Genomic DNA, 12,402 nt, shown 5'->3' on the forward strand with positions numbered 1-12,402 from the left:
TGAAGACATACATGAGAAATAAACAAAAAAACATAGTGAGGTACATTCGCAAAAAGAGAAGAGCAAAATACAAAATGGGTAAGCACAGAAATACAATGACAATGTCTATCTGACTGTCAGACGAAAAGCATATCATTTTTGTTCAGTTACTCATAAATGTTTGAAATATATTTTACTACCATAGAGAATTAAGAAAAAGATCTTGGCTGTAAAGTAGAAATCCTACATCGGAAGCAAAAGAATAAATGACTTAAAACTCATATACTCAGTCCAGTGTTGGCCTTGTATCCATGAAGCAAATAATTATCTTTGGTTAAAGTAATGAGACAAATTATCATTTCCAAATCGATAATGAAGCTAATCTTCAGAATTAAAGCCAATGAAATTCATATCGCCAAGGAAGTGATGATATGTTGCAGCCACTGAAACCAAACCAACAATAGGTGATTATTTGTTTCATATCGGTAAAAATAGGAAACTTGAAAGTTCACCAAAACGCTACACACAATCTTGTATTTGATGGAAAAAATTTCACTTTACATGTATCATGTGATTCAATTTTGACCATTGATTCTTTTATGTGGAATATGATTTGAGAGATATCTTACCTGCACTTGGTCTATAGTGTTCTTCAGATGAACCAGGAAGTCTTTGGCACTCTTGGCTTTCTCTGATAATGATGTCAATGCCTGGGAAAGCTCCGTCTAAAACAAAAGAAAAGACAAAAATGTGAAGCTTATTTTATTGATACATAATTAATTACTAAGTTACTTATTATAAACAACATAGCAGTGCCTCGTTGCATAAGAGTTACTATAAAAGTAACTTTGTCATACAATGGTAACTACCATGGTAACCATGCTAATCAGCCAATCAGAATCAAGGATTTCTGGAAGTTACCATTGGATTGCAAAGTTACCATCATACTAACTTTTAAGCAATGGGGCCCTGGTGGTAATCTAATGTATATCTCTAAGTTAACAAGGACTTTGTTTCATTTTATTAATTGTACGATTTCTCTATACATTTTTCTGCATCAGAGTAAAATCATGATAACAAATATGGATTTATAAATCAAAAAGTAGATTTTTGCTGTTGTTGTTTTTGCACGATATGTAAACAAGACAAATGTCCATTTATAGACAATATGTAAATACTCATACTTATACAAGAATCTCTCTATGTGCTTTAGAAGAAAGAAAATTACATGTATAATCATGAATTTTAACAAAATATTTGTAAAAAATTACGAAACCAATCGTGAAGGAATAATTTCGAACAGAAATATCACATCGGGACAAAAAGAACACAAGTGTTGGGGGACAGAAGTACGGTAGTTGTTTATCTCATCCACTGTCTCCCAGCACTGCTTAGTATTCTAGCCATGTTTCCCCACTCAAGATCTTGAGAGACAATGGTTAATGGTCTCCTGTCAGGGATTCCCAGAGGCACCTGTCATACAAAGAGCCCTAAACAAGCAAGCTGGTTTCAACTTGTTACTCTTCAACCCCGTACATAAGACCGTGTGCCCTTCCGGGGGTTAGGCGCATGACAAGAATGAACTAAATACATGCATGGTGGTGTAGAAATGGGGGGCGTGACATGGGTAAAGTTCCCCATGCATTCCCAGATTAAATGGACATGATGAAAATGAGAAATGACTAGTCAAACAATAAGTAATTTGAAATGATAATTTGCTCACCAAGAAAGGACAATATCTATGCATTTATATGCAGTTATTTAAGAAAAGGACTTTAAAAGTAGTCACCCCCCCTGACAATCATCATAGGAACTTCACTGCCGGATCGATTGCAGGACTGATGCAGCGCCACTAAACCTGATACCCGAGAGAGGGTATCTATTTTTGATTTGCAACTGTCCTTGAGAAATTTTCACTTTGGCAATACCATATGAACCTTGCAAGCGCAAGAAACCCAGTGGGAACCTGTTGATGTCATCACCATTCAAGTATAATTTTGTGTTAAGAGAACACATGTATATGCAAGCCATGTCATTGCAATATATATTTCTGAAAGATTTTATCTATATACAGTGTAGTTTGGGACGGAGTCAAAACAAGTCAAGAAATAAGATAATATTCCTCATTCCCTTCTATCTTGACTCTGAAATATTGTTTTAAGTTGATGTCACACTCAAATTTTACTACATGACAGTCTACATCTGGGACTACAATATACATATATTCAATTGTAAAAAAGTTTGGCCATGAAGCCAAGATGTTAGAAAAACATACAGATCCAATAAGAAAGCTCTGTTTTTCATCTAAGAAGACAACATAAACTTAGAATTATGTGGGTTTTACTTTTAACACAAAAAATAGCTAGCTATCCACTTTCTTCTTTATGAATACAACAAATTTACATGAAAACAAATTAGCCTACTTGCGACCATTGCATCAGATACCGAGGCTTGATAACTTATTCAAATTGGACTGATACACCGTACATGTATACTGCACTGAAAATCAATAGCAAGTTAGAAAGGGAAACTTTACGGTCAGTTCCTACAAGGGCCACATCTACCCCGAGTAGAATACGGCGATTGCTGTCAGAAAAAAGGAGTTGCTTTATAGGAAGAGTTCCATTGACCTACATCCACATAGTATCAGATTCATCTGAAGCAAACCTGTTCATATCAGCAAAATGTGCGAACACTACATTATCAATGGCATCATCGGTTAGGCAATATGCTTTGTGATTGTCCACTATTCATGATAGATGTCCATAAAAGATTTTCAATTATTCAAAACATGTTCTGCAGTAATAACATTTGACTATCAAAACTCTTGGTCATGTCACTTCTGCTGCAAATACTCTTCAAACTGATCAGTAATTAAAGAATAGTTTTGCACACCAATCAGCACTTTCATGCTCTTTGAAAACTACAACCCATATACTTTTCTCCTTTGGTTGTTTCATTCTCATTTATTTTTTTAAATCTTTTTTATACTCATATACATATACCCTTTTATTTACTCATTCATTTGTTGGTTTTATTCATTGACTCATTATCAATCTATTCATTTATTCATAATTTATTTCTGATATTCAGACAGTCTTTGATTCAAGTAAAAGAGATACATGTATGTCACGATCTTCACCTCTTGGCTTTTCTTAAATGTTGAACTACTTTGTAGAAACTTTCTTATCAAACCATAAGTTTGTTTTTATCATTGAGGACCCAACAACATTTGAAACAGGTAAAACTGATATGACTATTCATTTGCTGTATAGTAGGCCATCTTAGATTGGTATTCATTTTTCCTTCATGATTATGTAGCACATTTTGTAAACAGCCAACTTTTACAAGCTACCAAGATTTTCATTTTAAACTTTAAAACAAAAACACCCCCGCCCCCCATAATAACAGGACCCAAAAACATCATTCAGTGGTCCCTTTCACACAATGTACTTCCTGCTGCTGCTGGAAGCATATTTCCATATACAATAACAGCATATTCAGCAACTCCTGGCAGATATGAACACAACTTCAGATACTGCTGCAGAAAAGCCACAAACAAGGTAACCTGAGGTGCCAAGTCAGTCAAGTGTTGCCCATCTGCATACATACATTAAATCAATAGGTTGGGATGGGTAGCATACGACACGAAGCAAAAGTATTAAAGATTCAAATTCAGCTCACTAAAATCACTACAAATACAATATGAAATTTGATGAATGGTATAGATTGATTGAGTAATACAGATCTGCCAACCTGAACAAGAAAATTTCAGTATTTTAAAAGCTGAAAAATCAGCATTTTGGTGAGAGAATAAGAATTTTTAAAGAAATACCGTAGGACATTTCATAAAACTAAACTTCAGAAATCAGTATTTTACATGAAACCATCAGTATACTCATTGTTCAGTAAGTACTACGTTGGGAGCTCTGGTTATACACTCTAAAAACAAATCAGTCAAAAATGACTAGTAAATAGGGTCAGCAGGGTGCAACTGTTATTCTAGTCATATTTGACTATTTTCTAGTCATATTTTACTAGAACAGACTTATTTCTGACAAGAATATATGTCAGAAATGTCAGTGATGGTCATATCAGTTGCACCCAGATGACTACTGGTCTAGTCAATTTGACTGGTTTGTTTTAAGAGTGTATTTCTTGAAGTTCACTTATTACTGGATCATTCACCTCTACCTTTTTTCATTAAATGAAGAGACAAGGGAAGAGAAAGGGATGAAGTACCATCATCTGAAAGTGACTTTAAATTTGTGATTGTAAGGCATTCTCTTCATGAAGTACAGTGTCATAAAGGCATTTTAATATTATGAGTGGATTTCCTTTTCATTCAAATAATAAGTGACTATCTTGTTTCAAAGTGTAAGTTCTGTTGAATTATTAGTTATATTTTTCAGGTTTCCATTATTATTGAAACATCAAAAGTGTTTTCTCTGTAGCCCTATTAAGTCATTATTAAATCTAAAATGCAACTTGTCTTTTATACCTGAAGAGTGTATGTATGGGCAGAGATATTCATTGAAATCTAAGAACTAGATATTAAACATGGAGAACCTAAGACAATCACTCTTTATATTCAATCAATATAACTCACTCCTTAAATCACTCTGAAGACATGTTAAGGTGCGCTCTCTAAAAGAATCAAAAGACAAAGAGACTATTAAAGAATCAAGATATCTGATGCCTAATGCAAGAAGGCTGAGCCCGTCTCAGCCATCTTGCAGACTAGCCCTGAGGACTAACCCATGGTAACCGAGAATGGTGGATCTATTAATCTCAGGCAAGGACAGTATACTAGGAAGGAATCAGCTGAAGGCAGGCAGCTGACAGGTATACGTGGGACTGAGGAAACCAGTATCGCGAGGTAATAATGGATGAGTTAACATAGTCTACATGTACATGTAGGGACAAATTCTCCCTTGCCACAATAAGATTTTAAAGAATAAGATAGAGATAAATAGATAAAGATAAAAGGTTTTTTTTTGTTCTCCCTTGCCAGAATAAGATTTGAAATGAATAAAGAAAAGATAAAGAAAAGAAAAACTCTGCCTTGCCGAAATAAGAATGGGAATAGATGAATAACAATACTGAATGAAATAGAATGATTAATGAAGAGAAAAAATTTAATGACAAATAATGAACTAGACAACTAAAAGGAAAATATTTTTTTAAAGAAACATATATAGACAAACAACATGAGCAAAATACTTCACGAATGTGAATAGTCCTTATCAAACACATTTATGATACCATTACACCCACACCTCCAGTTAAAAACAACCATAAAACACTTTAACATACTTTAATACACACATGTGCATGTGTTAAAGTACACCTCGCTATCTCATGCAGATGTGAACATGTTACATTGTGTTTCTTCCTCTGACATTATGTGTGTAAAGAATGTTATGTTGTAACAATGTCATTCTAAGTGGAAATATATAGGTCACAGCTCTTTACATTCAACAAAGTCATCTAAAAGTACTATAATTATTTTACTTGCTTGTATATACAGGGAATACTCGGCACGAGGCTACAAATTAAACCCATGGTCTTAACTCTTAATCTATATTCTAATCTAATTGAAATTAAACAGAGTTGGTTCTATCTGGTTATTTTCAGCAAAACACTGCTCTTAAAAACATAACCACAAACTACACAATCCTTATAAGGAATTCCCATAATTATGCATTCAGCAGGCCAAAAAGAATCTGATTTCTTGGTGGTTCCAAGTAAATATACGGTCAGGATATGGGGTTGTGGGGAAGTAAATTCTTACATTAACAACAACACAGAAAAGAGGTGTTTTTGGATGCATTTTATGCACCTAACCTCATTAAATTCAGCAGAGCGAGAGAAGTTCCATTTTCTGGTCATTTCAAGTGGCTCTCCGTGTAGCCCTCTTCTTAGAACAAAATGCCACCAGGGAACAGCTACCAGAGGCCAATTCATTCACAAGATGAGCAAAGGTGTGAAAGTATAAATAACCAGGTGAATTTTTAGTGCTTCTCCCCAGGTGTGGGGGCTCGGTAGAGGGGGATGTGGATCGGAATGTGGGGCAAATTGGAAATCTGGCCTGCGACGCATCCACGGATATCCATTCTGTGTCTCACAGAAAATTTGTTTAACCATGAATTATGGAGGGACCAACACATCTTGCTTGTTTAGTGAGATTTATTTTTGTCTTAAATGTCAAAGTAAAGTACAAAATAATGATTTATCACGTGTTTATGACAGAATGTGAGCATGGTGTGAGCTTCTTTTCACTTTCTAATTGTATCAGCATCTGCAAGAATCTTCAACCCTGAAGGAGGCAGATGTAACCTGAAAAAGAAGGGGGAGGGGGTGATACCGCTAATTAAACAATAAAAAATCTCAAATTTGAAAGCAGCAAGAGAATACAATGTGAAATACCTCTGTTCTACATGTACCTCATCTTTGTATTGGAACAACAAAGGTGATTTACTTATTGAGAGAACTAGTAAATTTATCTCTACTTAAATTCTGTTGATACTTAGCAATCAATTACTGTTGATATACAGGTAATCTTCATGCTAACATATCAAATTATATTGGTATTTGGTAAGTTGCCAATAGCATACAGGGGTGTAAGAAATGTAATGATTAACAGTTGAAATCTAACCAGCCAAGGATAAATACCTGCAATGTATCATCAATACTTTGGTTTGTGTTTGTAATAATCAATAGATTATTCCACCTTTGACATCATTCAAGCAATTACTATTTGTTTTCAATAGATAGAACTGCTTTTTACGCTAGGTCTTCAATACAGATTGATTCGGGGGTATTTCATCCTTCCAAAAGGTTCACAATCGCTGTTTATTACTTGGCACCCATAATGATTCGGCCTTGTAATAAAGCAAACTGCGACCCCCATTACATGAAAAATATATCACTGTAACTTTGCCACCCAATAACTACCACAGAAATGAATGCTCAACAGCCAATCAAAATCAAGGATCACATCGAAGAGTTATTATAATGTGCAACAGGGCCCAGTCCAGTTACAAAGGTGTAAGTTTATATCTCTCTTCTTCTTCAAAACAATAAAGGCATTAGTCCGTGTAAGGCGTATGAGTGGCTGGAAACCATTTGAGCAGACGATACATGTCATCATACGTATGCCACAAGAGCGGACCAATTGGTGGGCTGGTGACACACTGGTGGATACAGAGCTAATCCTCCAGGAGCGGCTAAGGTATTGCATGATGATGGAAGCGATAGGAGGTCATGACGAGTAAAGACACTGCATGGCCATAGGGATTACACTGAGGTGCCGTGTTGGTAAACTGATAGGAAGATGCGGCAAGAAAGATGAGCAACACTGACTAGACATAAAAGCAACAACTCGTGAATAAGTGCAGCTAACTTGGAGGTTTACTGGGTTGCTCCTTTAAAGCCTTAAGAACTTTCTGTGAAGTTTATTCAGGTTCTTCACTCAAAAGTAAGATAAAAGTGAGTTAAATTTGTTAGAATTATAGAAGCTTATTCAACTTGTCTGTGGATTTATCTATGAATTCATTCATTCTAAGTCTTTCTGACAATATTCACCTTTTATCAGATTGAAATTCATTATACTCTATTTATTGTTGTAGTCTATATGTTGAATCTGAACTTGCCTTGATTAGTAATAACATAATAATAATATAACACATAACATAGTGCACATATCTTCCATGGTACATAGGTGCTCACAGCTTTTTGAATTACTTCCCGCCGGTACCCATTCACCTCACCTGGGTTGAGTGCAGCACATTGTGGATCAATTTCTTGCTGAAGGAAATTACGCCATGGCTGGGATTCAAATCCACAGCCCTCTATTTCAAAGTCCACATCCTTATCCGCTGGGCCACAATAACACTCCATTGTAGTAATTACTGAAATATTAAACTTTTGCTCTCAACACACTGGAAAATTTACCTCGAAATTGCCAACATTCCAGTACAGCCTTTATCAACAATCTACCTTAGATTCCACAAGTATATGCTAAAAAAAGGTTAGTCTTAATAATACAAAATAACAATAACTTCATTTATAAGGCAGTTACAGATGTTTCTAAGTGTTTGAACATCCCCCTCCTTCCGAGAAATCAATATGTAAACAATCTTATGGATCTATGAATTCAATTTGTTATCAGAGTTATGGAAAGATGAAATCATCAAGGCATTAATAAACCGCAAGCTGCATTCCAGTCTGCCTGCATGTGATTAGTATCCTTATTCCTTTGATTCCTTCAACCCAGGTTTATTGGATTGCGGTTGATAGATTTCATGCAAATGTTACCACTAAAGACAAACTACTGCTTCCTTTAGAAGCAACATTATCGATCATAGTGGCAGTTGATTCCACACGATTAGCCCCCGGACAAAAAAGAAAAAAAGCCTGCTTGCAGTATGCTCATATTTTCAAAAGACTGAGACTCTTTGAGTTTTTAACCTGGGAATGATTCACCCTTAGTTTACTTTTAATATTTATTTGTTTGACATATTGTATTTTGTTTTAAATGTGGCAATTTAAATACCCGGTTTAAATGTAGCATTTTGTTTCACCATGTATTAATTTGTTAAACAGTGCATCTACTGAAGAAGCTACCCTGTGTGCAAAGAATAAATAAATTTCAAAAAGCTTTGAAACATTACAAATCAAATCACAGATCACTTAACAATTAAAATCTTCAATCTACATTGAAAAAATATAATCTTGAGCCAGAATCAGACGTTCATATTGTTTTGGGTTAGTATTAGGTCACTGTGTAATTTTGCTTTGTATATCATTTAATGCCATTATTTTTGTAATTATTTATTATATGTTATATATTGTTCTTTGTATACCAACAGCCGGAATATGATTTTTATGCCAATGTAATTTCTTTTTGTTTTGAGCATGACAATAAATTTTGAATATCTGATCTGATATCTGTTCTTGTAAAATTTCAAGACCGGTGTCCATGCACTATAGACATATAAAGTTACTTATCCTAGCCCTAGGTCCCCCTAGGCATTGGTGTTGTGTGCGAGAGGTACCAATCTGGCACACTTCAAAGTCATGACTCACCATCTTCAAGATGTCAATATGTGCAGAATATTAGCTTTTCATGCACAGTCAAGAGCAATAATTGTTTTCAAACTGCGTGCAAGCCAGTTTCCCCTACAAACCACAAAGTCCCTGACTACCTACTGTACATGCAAAGTACAGGTTTCTATTTCTGAAATATTCCATGGTTTGGTAGGATCAAACAAGAAATTTGAAGCAAAAAAAATTGTTAAATTCATAAGAACTACACAGTAAAAGGAATGTTTATAATGTTATACATTATTGTTTGCTATATGAACTTAACAGTTGTTGTTTAACATCCATGCTTAATTTATTGAAGATTGATATTACAAATTAAACTTTGTTGTTTAAGATTTTGAAACACTTGTTTGAATGGTTAAACAACTTCTTAAAATATAAAGTTAAAAGAATTGTAAAAACATATTAAACAGCATTTTTACAGTGTAGTTTTCTCTGAATAACTGAAAATCAGTCTACTAATTTCATCAAATTTCTAATTGCGTGAAAGTTATGACAAATCTTTATATCTTAGTTTCTTTTGACATTTTGAGATAAAGTTATTTTCTGATTTTCTTTATCTAAACTAAGTAAAACAGTCTGAAAAGATCCATTAGTGATTGGAATAAATAGAATATTTTACTTAAATTGAATGTTTTTGTTGAATTCGATAAACATTTCAATCATAGAATTCACCCTTAAAAAATGGAACGAAATTGTTATATTAGTGAACACACAAGGACACCTTAGTTAATCATCCTTGCTTATTGTATGTTTAACCAACTACTGATGTTTTGAAGGTGACCATACCAAGAGGGTGTTTCATAAAGCTGTTCTTAAGTTAAGAAAGAATGACTGGTGCACCTTCCTTACACTCTAAAACCATCGTCAATGAACATTTTTGTGTATACCAATTATCACAAAAAGGATCACCAGTCGTTCTTAAAGTCATTCTTAATTAACAAACAGTAACACCCACCTGCTCTCACAGCTCTTTCGTTCCCTTAGAATTCCCATGCTTCTTTGCATCACTTTAAAACATTGGCCTTGACAAAATCTTGAAGATCTTTGTCATCTAACAGGACATTCGCTCGGGAAACAAACCCATAACTGACATTTTATACAAGATACAGAGAGATTGAGAGAATTAACATTATTACTTGGCCTTTACAATATGTACCTCAAAATATTCAGAATTAGAAGACATCTCATAAAACAGCTACAATTTCAAGTCATGGCATAAGAAGCAATCTTCTTTTATCTCAACAGTTCTTTCATTGAAACATGAAGATATCTTAACCTTTGACCGTATTTATTTACATATTACTGATGAAAATTACGAGGAAAATTTTAAATAATGGCAATGTACATCTTCACCTCCTGAGGAAGTGCTCTGTCAGATAATTTCACACAGAATATGCAGGAGAAATCCTTATATCTGCTTACATCAGAATTTGTTTAACCATCCTATAAAGATGGCTCACCAAAAATTATGCACTGCAGCCACTGCCCAATAATTTGTTAGTGTTGACCAAAAGTTGGTTAAAATGGAATAGCATGCACATTGCACAATCATGCAGCTGGCATGCAAAATCTACAAGCCTGACTTTTCAGCAGTCCCCTCTATACCCAACCTTTTACCTACCTATTGTACATCATGAACTCATTGTTTGTTTGTAGGATATAGACATAAATGAAATAAAATAAAATGACAATGAATTACAATTTTTTTCTAACCAACTTTTTGGTTGGTTTGGTGTTGGTTAAAGAAAATTTATGTGAGTGTAGTACTTCCTAAAAAGTTGGAATGCTCCTAAAGATGTGACTGTGTGTTGTTATCTACAGTAGATAGCAACATAGTAACACTCAACTTAATTCTCAACAAGTAATAAAGAGATCAGATAAGATTTATCCAATTTTCAAATTCGTAAAGTCTCTGATCTTGATGACTTAAAACAGTTAATTCTATATTGACAAGGAAGGATACATATTGATTGTTTGTTTATTCTGTATTTCACTTATTTTATTTCCAAATTACCACTGGTCAACACAATTGCAAAATTAGTAGGATCACTAAAACAGTGGCAAAAAAACAAAATAACCTCTGAGAAATACATGCATCATTATTACGAATAAAAGTTCCACAAGATTAATCTCTTACATGTAGATTTGATCACACAAAATAACAAGACTATATATATGGTTACCCTTAAAAAATCACAGTCCTGAAGTAACTAATACTCCATTGGATAACACCATGAAAGGTCATATTCAGCAGCAACGCTGATTAAATAAAAGTACCAAATCTCCGCTCTCACAGCTTTACAAAATAAGGGACGCACTTACTCATCTTACAGGTGAGCTCACTGTGTGTGTACGGGATGAACAGTGGCAGTTAAACAACCGTTGCATAAAAGTGGAATGATCATTTTTCTTGAATGAAAGAAACGACATACCTTCATCTTGGCCATGTCTTGCGGAGTGGGATCCCCCATGTTTACCTAAAGGTAAATATATCTCATGAGATCAGCTCTGTGCCATTTTCCACAACAATAATCAAAGGATTGTTCTATTCGATGGGCGCATACGCCACCGCGGCCATACAGGCGGTGCAGCTGTGTAACGCACACGCGCGTGTGCAATCACTGAGGGCAAATACGGCACACGGCGTCCACGTATACGTGTGAGGCTCAGGTTGAGTCGGCGGAAGGATGCGTTGCTATTCACGACCTCATCCCCCCCTTGCTGTTGATGATGATGATGCACTCGGACTCGGCCTGCTGCCGTCCCTGAATGCAAACATTAGCACTATTTGCGTTTGTGTGCTCATACACCGGGGGTATTCTCGCCAATTTGATGAGTAAGAGAGATGGGAGATGAGGAAGAAAAGAAAAAGGTTGAGCCAGCCGGAAGAGAGGATGATGGAGAGTGGATGCAGAGACTCCAGGGAGGGAACGCGGGTAAATGAATGCCAGGCGAGCCACCACAGTTGGTCTCTTCCCAATGAATTGTGATAAGAATGCCCCGGGCAATATTATGGTCGTAATGGACGATTCAATTATGTTCTGAATGAGTCATCTTCCCTTTCTTCTTGCATGCTTTCATCTTTTACCTCCATGTTTTTCCCCCATCTCCTCTGGCCGTGAAACACAGAAGCAGCAACAGAAAAATTATTAATTCAGAGAAGTAGACAATTCCTCAAGGGAGTAGGTGCAAGCATGGCGGGTGTAAAAGGTGGTCAGAAGCAACAGCCCTATCCAAGCAAATCCCCTTTTGTACTTGGTCATGGCAATCATTCCAGTTCATTACCTTTAAGTTAGTATCCATATTGGACAA

Source organism: Lytechinus pictus, chromosome 7 (genome assembly GCF_037042905.1).
Source record: "Lytechinus pictus isolate F3 Inbred chromosome 7, Lp3.0, whole genome shotgun sequence".
In the NCBI taxonomy this organism is placed as follows: Eukaryota; Metazoa; Echinodermata; class Echinoidea; order Temnopleuroida; family Toxopneustidae; genus Lytechinus; species Lytechinus pictus.